The following is a 22,754-nucleotide window of genomic DNA, read 5'->3' on the forward strand; positions in this document are numbered from 1 at the left end:
TGGTTGCTGCCAATGCTGCACTTTCTCTTTGGCGAGATTCCTGGCTCTGCTTGGCCACAGTCAGGCTAAAGCTCTCTCCTGTTCCTTTTTTTTCCTGTATGCCGGGATCTCCTCTCCCTGGGGCCCCACTGCCCCTCACAGTTGTAAATAAGGATGTTCTGCTGCTTTTCAGAACCAGAATAATCCCAGAAAGATAAGCCCCACTAAGCAGCGTCTCTCTTCTCCGTTAGCCTGCAGGAAAGGGCTGCCTTTTTGGTGAACTCTTAAAAACACTTTTCTTTCACCTTCTGAGAGAACATTCTTGTGGGAAGGGAGGTAACTGATGCCAGAGAACCCTGATTGGATTATTGTTTGCTTGTGTGAGCCCAAGTAGACTAGAAAAAACCTAAAAGAACATCCCCTTGAGAGACCTCTTTTCCAGCCCTGGTTGCCTCAAGTACACAGTCCAGAGGGGCAGACCCCAGATCTCTGTTTTCTTTGGTAGGACCCAGAGCTGATAGAGTCACCTTGCTCTTGCCAAGAATTAGAAGCGGAAGCAAGTCCTGTCTTTGTTGAAGCGTTTGATTCCAAGGCAAGCTGGCATTTGTTGAATTCCCAACCACGTACCAAACTACAGTTGCTGCGTTGAGTGTGCTTTCCTTGTACTCAACACCAGTCTGTAAGGTAGGTAGAGTTATCCCATTTTACAAATCAGGAAACCAAGGCTCAGTGGGGGATAGTTCAGCATTGACTTGAGGTCACATAGCTGAAACATGTGAAAAGAGTAGCGCCCCATCTCAGCATTGTCTGACCCCAAAATCTGGTCTCCTCACCACTCCGCTCCCCTAACATTGGAACTTGGGAACAACGGACACAGCCCCCAGTTCCTGTTTTGTGATCGCTTTGGGAAAAGAGCAGAGTACTGAGTTGAGATTACTTTTGTGTGAGGACAGCAGTTCTGCACGCCCACCCCCTGCAAGCCTTCCCCTCTCCTCATGGAACTTTCTGACTTCTCCCTGGCTCTCTCCCACTTTAGCGGGGCCTGAGCCAGAGCTAATAAAGAAGGACGAAGAAAACAATGCCACTGCTTCCCCTGCTACACCTGAGGGCTGGCTCTGGGAAATTGCCTGTCACGGCCCTTCACCCTGGGGGACTCGGGGTCCAGGCCACACCAAGTAAGTAAGCTGACATCTCAGTTCTTTTATATGGAGCTTCATGGGAGCCGAGGTGCTTCCCCAGCTGGAAAAGTTGCTTCTGGAACAAAACTATCTAGACCCTAAAGAGTCCTTTCTTTGAGCGTGTAGACTCAGTAACTGCCCCCAAAGGCACAGTCAAACAGGCATAAACAGGCTAACTGGAAACTTTAGATTCTGGAGGGATCAGCTTAATTTGTGGCTTCAATTTATTACAGAATAAATAGGGGAAAGAGAAAGCCTAGAACAAGATTTTTATAAACTACTGAGGGATATTATAAAGCAGTGTTAATTTGGCAGGTATAGACTGGTATATGTGTCTGTGCACAAATATTTCCAAGAGTTTTTTCTGTTTTGTTTTAATTGAAGTATAGTTGATTTACAATGTTGTGTTAATTTCTGGTGTACAGCAAAGTGATTCAGTTATACACATATATACATTTTTAAAATATTCTTTTCCATTATGTTTTTTTAATAAATTTATTTATTTTATTTATTTATTTTTGGCTGTGTTGGGTCTTCATTGCTGCGTGAGGGCTTTCTCTTGTTGTGGCGAGCGGGGGCTACTCTTCATCGTGATGCGCGGGCTTCTTATTGTGGTGGCTTCTCGTTGCAGAGCACGGGCTCTAGGCACGTGGGTTTCGGTAGTTGCAGCACATGGGCTCAGTAGTTGTGGCTCGCAGGCTCTAGAGCACAGGCTCAGTAGTTGTGGTGCGTGGGCTTAGTTGCTCCACAGCATGTGGGATCTTCCTGGACCAGGGATTGAACCCATGTCCCCTGCATTGGCAGGCAGATTCTTAACCACTGTGTCACCAAGCGAGTCCCTCCATTATGGTTTATCTCAGGATATTGAATATAGTTCCATGTGCTATACAATAGGACCTTGTTTATCCATTCTATATTCTTATATTCTATAAGAGCTTTTTCTTTATTTCTTCTTTTATCACAAGTCAAACTTAGTTTATTTATTTATTTTTTAATTTATTTTGGCTGTACCGGGTCTTAGTTGTGGCACGTGGGATCTTTGTTGCGGGTTGCAGGATCTTTAGTTGTGGCACATGGGCTCCTTAGTTGTGGCATGTGAACTCTTAGTTGCAGCATGTATGTGGGATCTAGTTCCCTGACCGGGGATCAAACCCGGGCCCCCTGCATTGGGAGTGCAGAGTCTTACCCACTGGACCACCAGGGAAGTCCCCAAACTTAATTTATGATAGAGATTCAATACCAATTTTTGTTATGTAACTCACATCTCCACTTATTTCTACTTATCCTATTTACAATTATATATTCTAACTGCTGTACAACAATAGTAGGAGCTTTCTCTTCTAAAACACATGAGTAGGGGACCTCCCTGGTGGCACAGTGGTTAAGAATCCGCCTGCCAATGCAGGGGACACGGGTTCAAGCCCTGGTCTAGGAAGATCCCACATGCCACGGAGCAACTAAGCCCGTGCACCACAACTACTGAGACTGCGCTCTAGAGCCCGAGAGCCACAACTACTGAGCCTGCGTGCCGCAACTACTGAAGCTTGTGTGCCTAGAGCCCGTGCTCCGCAACAAGAGAAGCCACCGCAATAAGAAGCCTGCGCACTGCAACGAAAAGTAGTCTTGTTCACCGCAACTAGAGAGAGCCCACGCGCAGCAATGAAGACCCAATGCAGCCAAAAATAAATAAAATAAAAAAATTTATTAAAATACATGAGTATATTGTTTGTATGTTTATTTTTTATTGAGATGTAATTAACATATAACAGAATGCAGCCTTTAAGCATTCAGTTGGATGAGTTTTGACAATTGTATACATCTGTGTAACTGCCACCCAAATCAACATGTAGAACATTTCCATCTACCCCCAAATAGGATGTTTTACTTTTAAAGCAGAAAAATAGAAAGAGGAAAATTAAAAGTACCCTTATCTCAACACAGGAAGTCATTGTTTCTTCCAAGATTTTCTATACCTATTCTTTTTTTATGGTTTATTTGTTCTTTCAGTAATTAGAGGGCCTACTAAGTGCCCAATACTGTCTAGGTTCTGAGGATATGACGGTGAATACAACAGTCCCAGGCATTGCCACCCTAAAAACAAACAAAGTTGGGCAAAGTTTCAGATAACAGTAAGTGCTAGGATGGGAGTTCCCTGGTGGTCTAGTGGTTTGGACTCCACGCTTTCACTGCGAAGGGCCCGGGTTCAATCCCTGGTTGGGGAACTAAGATCCCACAAGCTGTGCAGAGTGGCCAAAACAAAACAAAACAGTAAGTGCTAGGATAAAAAATGAAAGCGTATAAGGAGATAGGAGGGAAGGGCCGTTTTAGGTTGGATCACTGGAGAATGCCTCATGATTTACTGTGTGCCAAAAATGCTTGATTCAGACCTCTGGCCTCCAGAGCCATGCGAGAATCAACTTCTGTTGTTTCAAGCCCCTCAGTCTGTGATACTTCATGAAACTAACCCCCTGCTCTGTGCTTCTGTTTCCTCCAGCAGCTACACCTTCCCCCGGCCAGCCCCTATGTGTGCAGTCAACCGACTTTAACTGCCGCCTCCTCAGGAAGGCCCTCCCTGGTCTCCTGGGCTGGCCTGGCAGCCCCAGGCCTTAATTTCTCCCTCACATCAGCAATCAGGCCTCCTCCTCAGTCACACCAGCCCCCCGAAGTAGGGGATTCTCAGGGCTCAATCCTGGCCTTCCTATTCTTTCTCCTCTCTCTCTAGGTGAGCTCACCAACTCCTGTGATGTGGAAGACTACCTTGATGCAGTCAAATCCCCAAATTTCTACCTCCAGCCTAGACCCTGCTCTGAGCTCAGAACTCACAGATCCACCTGCTTGCTTTATATCTCTGTTGCGATGTTGCATTCGTTATCTCAAACTTCACGTGTTTGAAAGGAATTCATTCTCCTCCACAAATCTCCCCCCGACTCCCACATCTGGTCTTTGACTCAGAATAAGAACCATCCCCGGGAATTCCCTGGCGGTCCAGTGGTTAGGACTCCACACTCTCTGCCAAGGGCCTGGGTTTGATCCCTGATCCGGAACAAAGATCCCGCAAGCCATGAGGCGTGGCCCAAACAAGCAAACAAAAAACCATCTTCATCCATCCAGGCGTCGCCATTGATTCCTCCCTTCTCTTTCCCCCTCACTAACCGTCCAGATGGACCTGGCCCTCAGATGTCTCTTCTTTTTTTTTGGCTGTGCCGCACAGCCTATGGGATCCCAGTTCCCCGACCAGGGATCGAACTCGGGCCCTCGGCAATGAAAGCACGGAGTCCTAACCACTGGACCACCAGGGAAGTCCCTATGGAACCTCTTCTGTCTTCTCCACCCCTGTGGCCACCACCTGATCCAAGCCACCATCCTCTCTCACTGGGATAATTGCAGTGGCTTCCTTTCTGGTCTTTCCACTGTTATTTTGCTCCCTTCCAAATCATTCTCTACACAGCATCACTTCTCTGCTTATGACAGTTTGAAAACCAATCCATGGTTTTCCTGGGTCTTAGAGTAAAATCCGAAGTCTTACCCGAGCCTGAAAGGCCTTGTGTGATCTGGCCCTGACCTGCCTTTCCCATCTCACCTTCTACCACATTCCCTCTCCTTTCTGTCGTCCCAGCTACTGTGAGACGTACATGGTGTATTGCTTTGCTGGGGCCACAGCAACAAAGTGCCACAAAATGAATGGCTTAGACAACAGAAATGTATTGGCTCACAGTCTGGAAGCAAAAGTCTGAGATCAAGGTGTCTACAGGGTCGGTTCCTTCTGCAGGCTGTGAGGGAAGGCTCGGTTCCAGGATTCCCTCCTATCTTGGTGTTGCTGCCAGTCTTGGGCGTTCATGGCTGATAGAAGCATCATCCTGCTCTTGCCCTACCCCCATCTTCTGGGTGCTTCTCTGTTTGCAAATTTCCTTTTTTAAGGACACTAGTCATGGGACTTTCCTGGTGGCGCAGTGGTTAAGAATCCCCCCACCAATGCAGGGGACATGGGATCGATCCCTGGTCCAGGAAGATCCCACATGTCGTGGAGCAACTAAGTATGTGCGCCACAACTACTGAAGCCTGCGCACCTAGAGCCCGTGCTCCTCAATAAGAGAAACGACTGCAAGGAGAAGCCTGCACACCGCAATGAAGAGTAGCCCCCACTCACTGCAAGTAGAGAAAGCCCGCGTGCAGCAACAAAGACCCAATGCAGCCGAGGAAAAAAAAAGACACTAGTCATAAATCGGTTTAGGATCCACCCTAATGAGCTGATTTTAACTTGACCACCTCAGGCTTCCCTGGTGGCACAGTGGTTAAGAATCCGCCTGCCAATGCAGGGGACATGGGTTCGAACCCTGGTTCAGGAAGATCCCACATGCTGCAGAGCAACTAAGCCCGTGCGCCACAACTACTGAGCCTGCGCTCCAGAGCCCACGAGCCACAACTCCTGAAGCCCGCGCGCCTAGAGCACGTGCTCCGCAACAAGAGAAGCCACCGCAATGAGAAGCCCGTGCACTGCAATGAAGAGTAGCCCCCGCTCGCCGCAACTAGAGAAGGCCTGTGCGCAGCAACAAAGACCCAATGCAGCCAATAAATAAAATAATTAATTAATTAATTATTTTAAAAAACCTTAAAAAAAAATAATAACTTGATCACCTCTATAGAAACCTTATGTCAAACCAGGCTACATTTTGAGGTACTGGGGGTTAGAATTTCAACATACGAGTTTGAAAGGGACACACTTCAACCCATAGCGCGTGGTTTTGACTTGCCCAGCATTTTCCCACCTCTGCATGTGCTGTTCTCACTGTGCAGAAGGCCCTCCCCACACCTTTGAAGGACTGGGGCCATCCCTTCCTGTCCCCTTCCTCGGAGAGGCCATCCCCGACCCTTGCCTCCTGCTGGGTAATGAGTGCTCCCGAGCTACCCTGGGCCCAGCCATTTGCTTTATTCTTTGTCTCAACTCTGTTTCCTTCATAACATGTAAGACAACCTGCCATAGTTTTATTTCTCTGTCTGTATATACATTTTTCCTGTCTCTTTCCAGTGACTGGAAACTCCCTGAAGCCAGGCTTCATGCTCTCTCCTCACTATGTCCCTAGTTTTCTGGAGAAAATGACTGAATAAAAGTAAACTTTACCTCATCACACCACAGAGCTAGAATCAGAACCCAGATCTCTCACCTCCAAATTTCCATGGCTTCCCACATTCCCTGCCTAAGAAAGTCCCTTTCCAATTGAGCATTACTATGAAGTGAGCCTCCAAAGAAGCTGTTTTGCATAATCATTACAAATAAGTTATTAAGCATCTATGCTACCTGGGTTCAAATCCCAGCTTCTCCCCTTACCAGCTGTGTGGTAAGGAATTGGTTCAGTTCCTTACCCTCTCTGTGCTTCACTTCCATCTCTGTAAAAGGCAGGTAATAATACACACCTGTTAGGGCCAGTATGAAGATTGAGTTAAAGTCTGTAAAGTCCCTAGCGTGAGTTCAGTAAATGTCAGAAGAAACAGGAGATCTCGAGTCAATATTAACATTCAGGAAATAATATTATCTCCTTGAATATTCAGCTAGTGCTCTCTAAGTGCAAGGTGCTCTGGGGAACACAGACGAGCAGCACGGGGTCCCTGCCTTCAAGGAGCTCACTGTGGATAAGCAGAGATCTGGCAAATAGGCCACCGAGCCTGAAGAGGCGGTGTGGTGCAGAGCTTATGTGCATGGGCCTGGAGTTAGCCTGTCTGGGTTCAAGTCCTAGCTCAGCTACTGTCTAGCTGTGTGATCTAGGGGAAGTTACTTGACATCTCTGAACAGTGATTTCATCCCCTGCAAAATGGATAATAGTGTCTGCCCCTTACATGACTTTTGGGAGGATTAAAGGAAGTAGGTCTTAGCTCAGTGGGCACTTTTTTTTTTTCTTTTTTGGCTGCGTTGGGTATTCGTTGCTGCGCGCGAGCTTTCTCCAGTTGCGGTGAGCGGGGGCTACTCTTCGTTTCAGTGCACGGGCTTCTCATTGCGGTGGCTTCTCTTGTTGCAGAGCACGGGCCCTAAAGCATGTGGGCTTCACTAGTTGCAGTGCGTGGGCTCAGTAGTTGTGGCTCATGGGCTGTAGAGTACAGGCTCAGTAGTTGTGGCGCACAGGCTTAGTTGCTCCTCGGCATGTGGGATCTTCCTGGACCAGGGATCGAACCCGTGTTCCCTGCATTGGCAGGCAGATTCTTTTTTTTTTTTTTTTTTGGCAGGCAGATTCTTAACCACTGCACCACCAGGGAAGTTCTCAGTGGGCACTTTCTGTGGTCTCTGTGTTAGAGCTTTCCCTACCCCTATTCTCCTGAAGCCTGTGTTAGGGGCCCCTATCCTGCTCCCTGGTGGCCGGGCTAGACAGCATGCATTTTGCAGGTGGGGACCATTTTCCTTCATCTGCTCAAGGCCTGGCCCAGAGAAGCCCCTCAACACAGGACTGTTGGGAGCAATAAATGAAGGAGTGAATGAACAAAGGCCAGGCAGAGTAAACCCAAGCAGACTTCGCACAGCTGAAGGCAGGCACCGGGCATGTTCACCCATATGATGCTGGCATCTAGCTCCTCCCCAGGAAGGTACAGTGCTTTAAGAATCCGGGACGGGCAATGAGAAGAAGGCACAAAAATGCCGTGGGATTCAGAAGAGGGCAGGATGACTGTGACTGGGCATGCCAGGAAAGTCTCTAGGGACAAGGCTGCAGTTGAGATGGACCTTGGAAGGACAGAACCGGCTGGCCCGCCATGTGCCCTCTGTCTTTGGAGCCCTAAGGCAAGTGTGCAAAGTATTGCCTCGAGCAAATTCTGCCTGAGTTAGAGGATAGTGAGGATGCCTCCAGCTGCAAGTAACAGAATCCCAACTCAAAATGACTCATACAATAAGGGGATTGATTATTTCACAAAACAAGAATGGAGTTAGGTCAAGTTCTGGATTGGTTAAATGAGCAGCTCAACAACCTCACCAAAGACCTGGTACAGAAGCCCTCCCAGAGACTTTCCCCCACATTCCATGAGGGTGATCATGACTCACCTCCCAAGACTGGGGATGGGACTCACCAGCCCAGAAACTCAGAGAGGGTGAATATCTGGACAGCTGTGCTGCTCTCTCAGCAAAGAGGTGAATCATGATTGGTCATAGTTGATCATGTCAATCCTATTCCCCTGTGCAAGAGATCGGTCAGAGATGGTCAGGTGACTTTATTTTGTCCAATGAGATGGAGAAGGAAGTCTGCTGGGGATTTCTGGAAAAGGTTTTACCCCCTGAAATGAAAAACACGAAAATGAGAAAGCTGTTTTTGCTCCTGGCCCCTTCCTTCCTTCTTTCCTTCCTTCCTTCTCAGAATGCCTCTAGGCATTGTGAGGATATGATGCTTGGTGTCACAGCAGCTACTTTGTGATCCAGAGGGACAATGCTGCTGACAATGCTAAGGATGGCAGAGAAGAAAGAGAAAAAGAACTTGGGCCCCTGGCATGCAGGGAGAGCCAAGCTTGGAATTACTTATCTCCAGACAACTAATATATGCAATAAATAAACCTTTATCATTTAAGTCCCATCAGTAGGGTGTTCTATTACTTATACCCTAAAGCATTTCTATGTTTTTTTCTTTCTTTTTCTTTTTTTTTTTTTGATGTGGACCATTTTTAAAGTCTTTATTGAATTTGTTATAATATTGCTTCTGTTTTATGTTTTGGTTTATTTGGCCACGAGACATGTGGGATCTTAGCTCTCTGACCAGGGATTGAACCCGCACCCCCTGCATTGGAAGGCAAAGTCCCAACCACTGGACCGCCAGGGAAGTCCTAAAGCATTTCTCATTGATAGGGTCTCCAACTCTCTATCTAACCTTACTGCTCTCTACATACCACACATTCCTTCTTTGCTGGTAACAAATACATTTGGGGCTGCTGGTGACCATCTTTTCTCCTATGTGGGAAGAGACCACCCGAGAATAAAATCAATGCAGAAAAATGCAGAGGAGAGAGATAGAAAGGGGCCAATCCCTCATGTCATTGTCTGAGCTTCTGGATCCAGCTATGCCTGAAGTCAGACCTACTCCTGGACTTTGCAGTTACATAAGCCAATACATTCCATTCCCTCATTTATTTATTCTCTTAATCCAGGTTCTCTTGATTTTCTGTTACTGAAAGAGTCTTGATTAATATACTGTGCCCCAAAGTGCCACTTCAGGGCCTTCCCTCACATCACAGATCATCATAAAGTATTTGTATAGGAGATGAACTCACTACTTTCCCTCCTCATTCCTGCTTCCCAGACTTTTGAATGCTACCTCTATCAGTGTCGTCAGTATCACTCCCTCAAGAGAAGGGCAGGAGAGGTGAAAGGAGGAGACGCCTGGCACTTCAGGGCAGTGGGAAGGCACCGTTGCTGGGTTTCCATAGCGTGCAGAGCGTTACACCATGAATCCTTACAAAGGTAAAAGCTGTATTAGTCAAGATTCATTCAGGTACAGGTGTCAGAAATCCAACCCCAACCGATAGAAGCAGAAAAGAGAATTGCTTAGCTCTTACCAAGGCCAACTTCAGGGGTGGAGCTGGCCTTCAGGACTGTTGTCCCACATCTACCATCTCACTCACTGCCCAGAGCTCTCTGACTGCTGGAGAGCTTCCTCCAGGTGGAGGGGGATGGGAGCCGCAGGGCTCTAGAGAGCCCCAGGCGCTGCTCACACGAGCTGGGGGGCTCCTTCTCTCTCCAGCCTCTGTGGAATATCCCAGGACTTCATTCTCTTTAGCCCGGTCTGGGCTACACACCCTTATCTGGGATGATCACTCTGGCTCTGACTCGCCAGGCCTATGCCATGTCCCAGAGCACTGTGGCCTATAGGGCCGCGTAACCACCTTGTGTGGGGAAGGGGAAACCCCAGCGGAAGGATGGACGGGAGCTGTTATGCAAACAAGGGGGTCAGGAATGTCCACCGGGCAAGGTGACACAGCTGACATCCACCGTAAAGCCATCCCTCTACAAACTGGAACTTAAGAAATCTTAATGCATTTCACTAACAGTTGTTGGATTCAGCAAATATTTTTTTGCACTCTATTAAATGCCACGAGCTATGTGTTGGGAGCCTGGGGCAATAAAGATGATCAAACAAAAAAGCCCCTACTCTAAAGACTTCAAGTGATCAGATCAAGTGATCAAACAAGTGATCAGATAATGTAAACCAGCTACTGTGATTCAGTGTCATAAAATGCTAGGCTCTGGGAACAGGAGAAAGGGTGTGCATCATTCTACCTGATTTGGGGGTTAAGGGAAGCTACGAAAGAGAAGTGCAATTTGAGCTAAGCCTTGAGGAAGTGCCTCGTGGATCCTGAGAGTGGCAGGGGATGCCCAGCTGCCTAGAGCAGCGGTGTCACCTGTTTGAGTGACATGTAGGGTGATGGGCCCTCAAAGATGTCCACGGCCTAACCCTCTGAACCTGTGTGAATTACCTTATTTGCTAGGTACTGTTATCAACTCCATTTTATAGATGAGGAAACTGAGACAGAAAGAAAAGTGAGGACTTCCCTGGTGGTCCAGTGGTTAAGACTCCATGCTTCCAATGCAGGAGGCACGGGTTTGATCCCTGGTCGGGGAACTAAGATCCCACATGCCGCATGGTGTGACCAAAAAAAAAAGAAAAGAAAAAGAAAAGTGAGATAACTTGCCCATGATCGCCCAGCTAGCAAAGAGTAGAACTGGCGTTCAACCCAGGCAACCTAGACTTGGGAGTGAAGTGATGCTGGCCAGCAGGAAGGGTAATGCCTGTGCTCTTGGACATGCAGGTCTGAAGGTTCTGCAGGACTTCTAGGTGGACATGAATAGCAGGCAACTGATGGGATGGGTCCAGAGCTCAGAGCAGGAAAGACTGGGGGATTCATCATTGTACATGTGTGGCCAAGGCTATAGGTGTAAGAAAGAATGCCTGGAAGAAAGTGTAGATGTAAGACGACATGAAGGCTTAAGACAGAGCCTGGAGAACAATGGCAGTTGGGCAGGAGTGAAAGAAACAGAAAAAGAGCATCCTGAGAGGTCAGAGGAGGGCCAGTTGGGAAGATGTCCAGAAACCACTCTTATCAGGGGAACAGGAAATGGTGGTTAGTGGTTTAGCATGTAGACAAGAGGCCAAGCAGGATAGGGACAGAAGGAAGGCCACTGCACTGGGTGTTGGGTCACTGATGGCCACTGCTGGAGCACTTTGAGTGGACTGGTGGGGCTGGAAGCCTGGTTATCCAGGACTGAGGAGGGCACAAAAAGTTGGGAAATGGAGCAGCCTGTGTAGACTAGAAGTTTGGCAGCAAAAGGAAGGAGAGCGATCTGTAGATGCTCAGGGGAGATGCTATTGTTCTGTTGTATTTGTAGGTTGGAGGAGACTTGGACATGTTTACAGGGAGCAGTAAAAGATGTTGTTTTCACTTTCTCGTTCTTCTAAGCACAGTTTTCCTTTGGGAAACTGTCTTTCCCCCAGTCCTTGATCTATAGCCTGCCTCTACTCTGGAAGTAGTCATGTGACTCAGGCCTGGCCAATTGGGACATTGACTCCCCAGCCACAGTGATAGGTTCATGAAACAACATGGGACAGTTCTGCCAAAAGAGCATTGGCCCCAGGACTTACTAAAAAATATTTATTGACTTATTTGGCTGCGCCGCGTCTCAGTTGCAGCACACAGGATCTTCGTTGCCTCGTGCAGGATCTTTTAGTTGTGGCATGCGGGCTCTTAGTTGCAGCATGTGGGCTCTAGTTCCATGACCAGGGATCAAACCCGGGTCCCCTGCATTGGGAGCGCCCACTGGACCAACAGGGAAGTCCCGGCCCCAGGACTTTTTTTTTTTTAATTTAATTTTATTTATTTTTTTATACAGCAGGCTCTTGTTAGTTATCTATTTTATACATATTCGTTTATATATGTCAATCCCAATCTCCTAATTCATCCCACCACCACCACCACCCCCGCCGCTTTCCCCCATTGGTGTCCATACATTTGTTCTCTACATGTGTGTCTCTATTTCTGCCCTGCAAACGGGTTCATCTGTACCATTTTTCTAGGTTCCACATATATGCGTTAATATACAATATTTGTTTTTCTCTTTCTGACTTACTTCACTCTGTATGACAGTCTCTAGATCCATCCACATCTCTACAAATGACCCAATTTCGTTCCTTTTTATGGCTGAGTAATATTCCATTGTATATATGTACCACATCTTCTTTATCCATTCGTCTGTCGATGGGCATTTAGGTTGCTTCCATGACCTGGCTATTGTAAATAGTGCTGCAATGAACAATGGGGTGCATGTGTATTTTTGAATTGTGGTTTTCTCTGGGTATATGCCCAGTAGTGGGATTGCCGGGTCATATGGTAATTCTATTTTAGTTTTTTAAGGAACCTCCATGCTGTTCTCCATAGTGGCTGTATAAATTTACATTCCCACCAACAGTGCAAGAGGGTTCCCTTTTCTCCACACCCTCTCCAGCATTTGTTGTTTGTAGATTTTCTGATGGTGCCCATGCTAACTGGTGTGAGGTGATACCTCACTGTAGTTTTGATTTGCATTTCTCTAATAATTGGCGATGTTGAGCAGCTTTTCATGTGCCTCTTGGCCATCTGTATGTCTTCTTTGGAGAAATGTCTATTTAGGTCTTCTGCCCATTTTTGGATTGGGTTGTTTGTTTTTTTAATATTGAGCTGCATGAGCTGTTTATATATTTTCGAGATTTGTCTGAGGGTTGTCTTTTCGTCTAGTTTGTAGTTTCCTTTGCTTTGCAAAAGCTTTTAAGTTTCATTAGGCCCCATTTGTCTATTTTTGGTTTTATTTCCATTACTCTAGGAGGTGGATCAAAAAAGATCTTGCTGTGATTTATGTCAAAGGGTATTCTTCCTATGTTTTCCCCTAAGAGTTTTATAGTGTCTGGTCTTACATTTAAGGTCTCGAATCCATTTTGAGTTTATTTTTGTGTATGGTGTTAGGGAGTGTTCTAATTTCATTCTTTTACCTGTAGCTGTCCAGTTTTCCCAGCACCACTTATTGAAGAGGCTGTCTTTTCTCCATTGTATATTCTTGCCTCCTTTATCAAAGATAAGGTGACCATAGGTGTGTGGGTTTATCTCTGGGCTTTCTATCCTGTTCCATTGATCTATATTTCTGTTTTTGTGCCAGTACCATATTGTCTTGATTACTGTAGCTTTGTAGTATAGTCTGAAGTCAGGGAGTCTGATTCCACCAGCTCCATTTTTTTCCCTCAAGACTGCTTTGGCTATTTGTGGTCTTTTGTGTCTCCATATAAATTTTAAGATTTTTTTGTTCTAGTTCTGTAAAAAATGCCACTGGTAATTTGATAGGGATTGCATTGAATCTGTAGATTGCTTTGGGTAGTATAGTCATTTTCACAAGATTGATTCTTCCAGTCCAAGAACATGGTATATCTCTCCATCTGTTTGTGTCATCTTTGATTTCTTTCATCAGTGTCTTATAGTTTTCTGAGTACAGGTCTTTTACCTCCTTAGGTAGGTTTATTCCTAGGTATTTTATTCTTTTTGTTGCAATGGTGCATGGGATTGTTTCCTTAATTTCTCTTTCTGATGTTTCATTGTTAGTATATAAGAATGCAAGAGATTTCTGTGCATTAATTTTGTATCCTGCAACTTTACCAAATTCATTGATCAGCTCTAGTAGTTTTCTGGTGGCATCTTTAGGATTCTCTATGTATAGTATCATGTCACCTGCAAACAATGACAGTTTTACTTCTTCTTTTCCAATCTGTATTCCTTTTATTTCTTTTTCTTCTCTGATTGCCATTGCTAGGACTTCCAAAACTATGTTGAATAATAGTGGCGAGAGTGGACATCCTTGTCTTGCTCCTGATCTTAGAGGAAATGCTTTCAGTTTTTCACCATTGAGAATGATGTTGGCTGTGGCTTTGTCGTATATGGCCTTTATTATGTTGAGGTAGGTTCCCTCTATGCCCACTTTCTGGAGAGTTTTTATGATAAATCGGTGTTGAATGTTGTCAAAAGATTTTTCTGCATCTATTGAGATGATCATATGGTTTTTATTCTTCAATTTGTTAATATGGTGTATCACATTGGATGATTTGCACATATTGAAGAATCTTTGCATCCCTGGGATAAATCCCACTTGATCGTGGTGTATGATCCTTTTAATGTGTTGTTGGATTGTTTGCTTAGTATTTTGTTGAGGATTTTTGCATCTATATTCATCAGTGATATTGGTCTGTAATTTTCTTTTTTTGTAGTATCCTTGTCTGGTTTTGGTATCAGAATGATGGTGCCGGCCCCAGGACTTTTGCTGGAATCTTGTCTTCTGGGATTGCCAAGCTGGTCAGAATGGAAGCCTGGATCTTTAAGGGGCCATCTTTGCTACCACGGAAGGAGGACCTACCTGGGAATGAAGTCAACAAAGACGATAACAGAGCTGAGAAATGGAGAGGAACTTAAGTCCCAATGACATCGTTTGAGTCCCCAAGTCTAAAACATTCCTCAACCAGTTTGTGCTAGGTTTTTGTGCCACTTAAAACAGAGAGTCCTGGCTTAAATTCGGGAAGAGGGGTATGAGTTGTACTGGGTAGGGGTGACACCTGTTCTCAAGCTCACATGTTTGTTGGCCTCATTTCCTCACTGGCTGTCGCAGGCGGCTTTGGCTCCTTGCCATGTGGGTATGTCCACAAGTTGTCTGAGTGCCCTCATGACATGGCAGCTGGCTTTCCCCTGAGTGAGTTTTCTGAGGAAGAGACAACCCAAGATGGAAGCCACAGTCTTTTTAATAACCTAATCTAGGAAGTAACATACCGTCACTTCCATCATATCCAATTTGTTTGAAGCTAGTCACCAAGTCCAGCCCAGTCACAAGAGGAGTAGAATTAAGCTCCACTTCTTAAAGGGAGACATATCGGAGAATCTGTGGGCATATTTTTCAAACCACCATACCACTGGTCAAGCTTTCCCCTAACATACCATTCATGAGATTTGGGTCACATGGTTATACTTGAATCAGTCACTGGTAAGGGGAATAGATTATTCTAAGATTAGTCACTTCTGGGGCTGGGGACAGCTTCCTGGAAGCGTAGAGCTGTGTGGGGGAAGGGAGATGCATGAATGAAATCTGGGAGAAAGAAAAGAATAGATGCTGGTGAGGAACCAACAGTGAGTGTTGCAGGCAGTCTGCTGGGAGTGAGTAACTGTGATAGGGAAGATGTTTCAAAGAAAGAGGAGCTAAATTTAATACTTAATTAAGTCCCAGATTCTTTAGTAGTATATATTTACCAGAAGGAGAATAAGATGAATGGAGTTTCCTTTCTGACTTGGAACTCTGTTTTGTCCCCTCTGCCCTAGAAATTTTGTAATTTGTGTTCTCTACAGAGACACACAATCCTTTTTATCACTGGGTCGTTGCAAAAATGCTAACTATTTCATAATGGAAGTCAAGGTTATGCAAATTAAAGGATCTAACATGAAGCAAAGACAGGGTTTTTTTCTTTTAATTGAAGTGAAATTCACATAACATAAAATTAACCATTTTAAAGTGAACAGTTCAGAGGCATTTAGTACATTTACAATGTTGTGCAACTACCACCTCTGTCTAGTTCCAAACCATTTTCATCACCTCAAAAGGAAACCCCGTACCCACTAGCTGTCACTCCCCAACCTCCCCTTCCCCCAGCCCCTGACAACCACCAATCTGCTTTCTGCCTCTATGGATCTGCCTATTCTGTATATTTCCTAGAAATGGAATCATATAATATGTGGCCTCTTTTTTTTTGGCCGTGCTGAGTGGCTTGTGGGATCTTAGTTCCCCAAACAGGGATCGAACCCAGGCCCTCAGCAGTTAAAGCTAGGAGTCCTAACCACTGGACCGCAAGGGAATTCCCAATACGTGGCCTCTTGTGTCTCGATTCTTTCACATAGCATACTGTTTTTTTTTTTAAAGGAAGGTATTTTATTTATCTGTCTATCTATCTATTTATTTATGGCTGTGTTGGGTCTTTGTTGCTGTGCGTGGGCTTTCTCTAATTGTGTTGAGCAGGGGCTACTCTTCGTTGCGGTGCATGGGCTTCTCATTGCGGTGGCTTCTCTTGAATTGTGGCTCAAGGGTTCTAGAGCACAGACTCAACAGTTGTGGCACACGAGCTTAGTTGCTCCACAGCATGTGGGATCTTCCTGGACCAGGGCTCGAACCTGTGTCCCCTGTGTTGGCAGGCGGATTCTTAACCACTGAGCCACCAAGGAAGCCCCGCATAATGTTTTTGAGGTTCATTCATGGTGGTATGTTTCAGAACTTGATTCTTTTTATGACAGAATAATATTCCATGGTATGGAATATTACATTTCGTTTATCCATTAACCCAGTTATGAACATTTGAGATGGTTCCACATTTTGGTTATTGTGAATAGTGCTGTTATGAACATGCGTGTACATATATTACTTTGAATACCTGCTTTCAATGTTGGGGGTTTATACCTAGGAATGAAATTGTTGGGTCATATGGTACTTCCATGTTTAACTTTTTGAGGAACTGCCTAACTGTCTTCTAAAACATCTCCACCATTTTACATTCCCACCAGCAATGTACAAGAGTCCCAATTTCTCTACATCCTTGCCAACACTTGTTATTTTCCATTGTTTTCAATGTGGCCACCCTAGTGAGTGCAAAGTGACAAGACAGATTTTAGAGGTGCCCATCAATTTCCTAAATATTTATTTCAACAGGGTCAAAATCTTGCATTTGAGTTTTCTAAAAAGAAAAAAGTATGCAAGGAAAAAAAACTAGGCTTCTACCTTTCATCCATTCCAATAAGGCTTGGATTTTGAACAATTTGAGGTTGGAAATACCCTCATAAATGCCCTTATGAGGTTAAATTCACTGAGATGTGCTTAAAAACAAAAACCAACAAAAGAAGAACAGTGGAAACCTATACTGACAACTTTGAACCCGGCTCCTAAATAACTATCAGAATAGTGGAAAGAATTGTGATATACTTGTTACAACTGAACAAAGCAGAAAAGAAAAGAAAAAATCCAGAAGCCAACCTGCTACATATATTTGTATTAATTTGACCATGATCAGAAGAATTTAATGGAAATGGACTCAAATATTTATCTAAAGCATATATTTATCTGCCTATCTATATAAATATGGATACATACAAATATAGATGCACATACAGATATAGCTATATCTGGGTCCATTTCCATTAATCCCTGTATGTTGTCTGTATTTATACAGATAGATATAGATAAATGAATATATCTTTTTTACCTTGCCAATCATTTTCCTGGTTCTCTAGGAGTGCATTCAAAAAGCACAACCCACAAACACACACACAGAACTTCATTTAAAATCCATTAATTTAAGTATTCATTAACTCAGTAAAATATTTGTTGAGGGGACTTCCCTGGTGGCACAGTGGTTAAGAATCCGCCTGCCAATGCAGGGGACATGGGTTCAATCCCTGGTCCAGGTAGATCCCACATGCCGCAGAGCAGGTAAGCCTGTGCGCCACAACTACTGAGCCTGCGTTCTAGAGCCTGCGACCCACAACTACTGAGTCCACGTGCCACAACTACTGAAGCCCGCGTGCCTAGAGCCTGTGCTCCGCAACAAGAGAAGCCACTGCAATGAGAAGCCTGCACACCGCATCGAAGAGTGGCCACCGCTCGCCGCAACTAGAAAAAACCCCGCATGCAGCCACGAAGACCCAACGCAGCCAAAAATAAATAAATAAAATAAATCTATTTTTAATAAAATTTGTTGAGCATCTATTAAGTGTCAGGCAGTGTTCCAGGCACTACAAGCAGTAAAGTTCCTGCTTTCTAGTGGGAGGCAACAAATGATAAAGAAAAGACCTAATATATATTTAGTAGTGATAAGTGGTATGAAGAAAAATGTAGCAGGTTAAGCGGGTACAGAGTGATGAGATGGGTGCAATTGTATATAATAGGGTGCTCAGGGAAGACTTTTCCAGTAAGAAGAACCCAAAATGAGGTCAAAGATCTGAATGAAGGGCATGGCCATATGTATACCCGAGGGAAGGACATTCCAGCCAGAGGGAGCGGCGCATGCACAGGCCCTGAGGCGGGGGTGGCCTTGGCAGGTTGAAAGACACTCAAGGAGGCCAGTGTGTCTGGGCTTGGGTGAGCAAGAGGAAGAGTGGAAGGAGTGGAAGATCGAGGAGGTAGTGAATGTTCAGATATTTAAGACCTTGGAAGTCAAGGTGAGGCATGCGGCATTTACTGTGACACGGGAGCCATCTGAAGATTTTTAGCAGGGGAGCCACGCGCCATGGCTTGTGCTTTTAAAGGATTGCTCTGGACATTATTTGGAAAAGAGACTTAATGAGGGTAGGAGTGGAAGCAAGGAAACACGTCAGGAGACCCCAGCAACCATAAGGTTGGGAGATAATGGTGGCTTGGACTAGGGTGTGAGTGATGGAGGTGGGAGAAATGGCAGATCCTGGGCATGTGTGAAGGTGGAGCCAGCAGGATCTGCTGAGGCACTGGGGGTGGGGAGTGAGCAAAAGAGGGGCCAAGGACAGTCCATTGGTGGTGGTGGTGGTGGTGCACCTGAGCGGCTGAAGAGTGGTGGTAGAGCTTCCTGAGGTGGGGGAACCGGGACGTGCAGAGTTGAGCTCTGGAGACATGCTGAGTATGAGAAGTCTGTGAGAAATCTCAGTGGGAGATGTCAAGGAAGCAGCCTGGAGTTCATGAGGGGTCGGGGCTGGAAGAAACAACGCGGGAATGTTCGGGGACTTTGTGGTACTTGAGGCCTTAAGTGTGATTGGATAAGAAACCATCTAGGGTGTGTGGAGGGGCTGACCCGAGGGTGTGTCCATGCTGAGAGGTCAGGGAGGTGAGGAGGGACTAGTGAAGGAGCCACCAGTGGGGGAATGGGGAGAACCATGGGAGAGTCAAGGCCAGGGAGCCAGGTGACCAAAGTGTCTCCAGAATGAGGAGTGATCCATAAACTAAAAAAAAAATTTCATCCATGTTGTGGCCTGTGTCAGAATAGCCTTCCTTTTTAAGGCTGAATGCTATTCCATTGCATGGGTAGACCATGTTGTGTCTATCCATTCATCCACTGATGGACATTTGGGTTGTTATTGCTACTTTTTTCACTTAAAAAAAAATCAATACTTGGGCTGTGGGATGGATTACAAAAGGGCACAAGGAAACTTTAGAGGGTGATGAATATGTTCATATCTGGATTGTGGCAATGTTTTATAGATGTATATATGTCAGAGGTCATCAAATGAAACACTTTAAATATATGCAGTCTGTTGTATGTCAGTTATACCTCAATAAAGCTGTAAGAAAAGGCAGTATTTAATTAATTCAAATAGTGCCAAAAGGTACCCAGTAAATGACAGGTCTCCTTTTTTCTAATCTCCAATCCTCCTTCCCAGGGAGCAACCAATGTTCACAGTTTGTGGCCTTCCAAAGGTAGCCTAGGCACACGTGACCTTATGTTTATGTTATTTCCTGCCCTACCTTTTCGAAAACCTTAACGTTAGCAGCCCACACTCACTGTTTTGTACCTTGTTTTTTCCTCTTGATAACATCCTAGAGACCCTTCCTTATTTATCTAAATACAGCTGCTGCATTATTTGCCACGTGTGCATCCTATTCGGCTGTTTGGGTGTCTTACACTGTGTCTAACTGGTCCCCTGCTGATGGGCACTGAGGTAGTTCCTGGTTTTGGTTATTGCAGTGCTGCAGGGAATATCTTGGTGCAAATGTCTCTCTGTCCATGGGTACAGAGGAGTTCAGATCTGACACTCAGCATCCCATAACCTTTCTGCGACTGAGTTTTCTCCTCTGAAATACAGGGAAATAGTGGGTTGTGATATTATACACAATGGAATTTTATTCAGCCTTAAAAAGGAATGAAATTCTGACACATGCTACAACATGGAAGAACCTTGAAGACATCATGCTAAGTGAAAGAAGCATGAAGGTCACATACTGTATGATTCCACTTATATGAGGTCCCTAAAGTAGTCAAATTCATAGAGACAGAAAGTAGAATGATGGGTGTTAGGAGCTTGGGGGAGGGGGAAATGGGTACCAGGTGTCAGTTTGGGATGATGAAAAAGTCCTGGAAACAGATAGTATTGATGGTTGCACAACAATGTGAATGTACTTAATGTCACTGAACTGGACACTTAAATATGGTTAAAATGGTCATTTTTGGGGACTTCCCTGGCAGACCAGTGGTTAAGACTCTGCGCTTCCACTGCAGGGGGCGCGGGTTTGATCCCTGGTTCAGGAAGATCCCACATGCCACGGAGCAACTAAGTCCATGCGCCACAACTACTGAGCCCACGTGCCCACAACTACTGAAGCTCGCGTACCTAGAGCCCGTGCTCCGCAACAAGAGAAGCCACTGCAGTGAGAAGCCGGCGCGCAGCGATGAAGAGTAGCCCCCGCTCGCCGCAACTAGAGAAAGCCCGCGTGCAGTAGCGAAGACCCATTGCAGCGAAAAATAAAGAAACGAATAAATCAATAAAAATAAATAAATGACATCATCTATCTGAAGTACTTAGAAGAGAGCTTGGCAGAGCATATCAATATAGATCAAAAGATCAACGCTTGTTATTTGTTGGATGAATTCCTAGTGGACGATGGTTGTGTTATTTTGTGCTCCCTTATCCTTTGCAATGAAAAAGGCCGGTTCCAATTTCTGTATATTTTTGGTCATTCTACTCCAACATTAGTGCAGAATAGATAAAGGGGGTAGAGGTGGTAGTGGGGAGCACCCAGTGGAAGCGAATGAGGGTGTCACTATTACAAAGAACAACCGACAATATGTGAACCTCCTTGCACAATGCTCAGGTCAGCCTATTCAAAAGCAGTCCACAGAGGCTGCTCCCCAAGCTGGAGCAGCTCTCGAACACCAGGCTTTGGATGGGGGTTGAGATTTTTGAACCCGCCTCCTCAGTCCTGGCTATGTGGGGCTTTCCCAACAGGTCAGTTTCACCTGAGTCACTCCTGTCTGCCTGCAGAACATGGAACAGAACACTCAGCGCTCTGAATGCCAGGATACCCAAAGCCTCCTTAGGCCTGAGGTGGGTAAGGTCAGAAGGGCTTGGCCCTGAGGGAGACATGCAGGCACAGGCCGCTCCACCCCCCCCCCACCCCCCCACCCCCCCCCCCCGTCATCTCTCCCTTCCCCACAGCCTCTCCTGTGTTACTCTCTCCCCGGGCCGTGTAGGATACAGAGGCGTAAGCTCAGCCTAACTCTTAGTTTTCGTTTGGAAGGAGATGGAGATGAGTGTGAATGAGTCCATTACTCAATTATTAGAGGTCAATCTAGAAAAAAATCACTCTCAAACCTTGGTATAACTCCAAAGGGTTACATACTATATGATTTACAGTATGTATGTATGAAATGACAGGCTTGTAGACATGGGGAACAGACTAGTAGCTGTCAGGGGTAAGGGGACCATGGGTGAGATAAAAGGAGGTGTGGCTAAAAAGGGCAGCATTAGGCATCATTGTGGTGATGGTAAAGTTCTGTATCTCGACTGTATCAATGCCAACATCCTAGTTGTGATTTCGTACTATAGTTTTACAAGATGTTACCATTGGGGAAAATGAGCAAAGGTACATGAGATCTCTGTATTTCTTACAACTGCATGTGAATTTACAATTGCCTCAAAATAAAAAAAGCAAAGAAACAAAACAAACAAAGAAAACCTTGGCATAATATAGCCCGAGTTAAAATGTAGTTTATCCACACTTTGGGGAATGATTCAGCCTCAAAAGAGAAGGAAATTCTGACACCTGCTACAACACAGATGAACCTTGAAGACGTTATAGTAACTGAAAGAAACCAGACACAAAAGGACAAATACTGTATGATTCCATCTATATGCGGTATTAAAGCAGTCGAAGTCAGAGACGGAAAGTAGACTGCTGGTTACCAAGGGCCGGGGGAGGGGGAAATGGGGAGTTAGTGTTAATGGGCAGAGAGTTCAGTTTGGGATGATGAAAAAGTCCTGGAGGGAAATGGCAGTGATGGTTGCACAATAATGTGAATGTACTTGATGCCACTGAACTGTACACTTAAAAATGGTTAAAATGGTAAATTTTATGCTATGTATATTTTACCACAATAAAAAGAAATAGCCCAAATGTCAGAAAGTAGATTAGTGGTCGCTAGGGGCTGGGGAAAGGAGGTAATGGGGAGAGATTGCTAATGGGTATTGGATTTCTTTGGGGGACAATGAAATGTTCTAAAATTATACTCTGGTGATAGTTGCACAACTCTATATATGCTAAAAACCAGTGAATTGTACACATTTATTTATTTATCTGTATGATTCCACTTTTTTTTTAATTGGAGTATAGTTGCTTTACAATGGTGTGTTAGTTTCTGCTGTACAGCACAGTTAAGCAGCCATATGTATACATATAGCCCCTCTTTTTTGGGTTTCCTTACCATTTAGGTCACCACAGAGCACCAAGTAGAGTTCTCTGTGCTATACAGTCTGTTCTCATTAGTTATCTATTTTATACGTAGTAGTGTATATATGTCAATCCCAATCTCCCAATCAATCCCACCCCCTCCTCCCCTCTTGGTATCCATGTTTGTT

The 22,754-nt window shown here is 45.1% G+C and overlaps 1 long non-coding RNA gene and 1 other non-coding gene across 3 annotated transcripts in view; both read right to left on the minus strand.

Moving 5' to 3' along the window:
• Positions 1 to 2,132: 2,132 nt before the first annotated feature.
• LOC137203872 (uncharacterized) overlaps positions 2,133 to 22,754 on the minus strand; it is a 30,602-nt gene continuing 9,980 nt past the window's right edge. The window contains exons 2-3 of one of the 2 annotated variants that reach the window (XR_010933355.1): positions 8,179 to 8,408; positions 2,133 to 3,248 (exon numbers count right to left, since the gene is read on the minus strand). This is a non-coding gene — a long non-coding RNA (uncharacterized lncRNA). Of the gene's footprint in view, positions 8,409 to 9,436; positions 15,784 to 22,754 lie in introns of those variants that run through there. The other variant, XR_010933356.1, reaches the window with a different exon arrangement.
• On the minus strand, positions 2,289 to 2,361 carry TRNAG-CCC (transfer RNA glycine (anticodon CCC)). The gene has a single exon. It is a non-coding gene; the product is annotated as a tRNA-Gly (tRNA).

The sequence above is a fragment of the Pseudorca crassidens genome, chromosome 12 (genome assembly GCF_039906515.1).
Source record: "Pseudorca crassidens isolate mPseCra1 chromosome 12, mPseCra1.hap1, whole genome shotgun sequence".
Classification (NCBI taxonomy): domain Eukaryota; kingdom Metazoa; phylum Chordata; class Mammalia; order Artiodactyla; family Delphinidae; genus Pseudorca; species Pseudorca crassidens.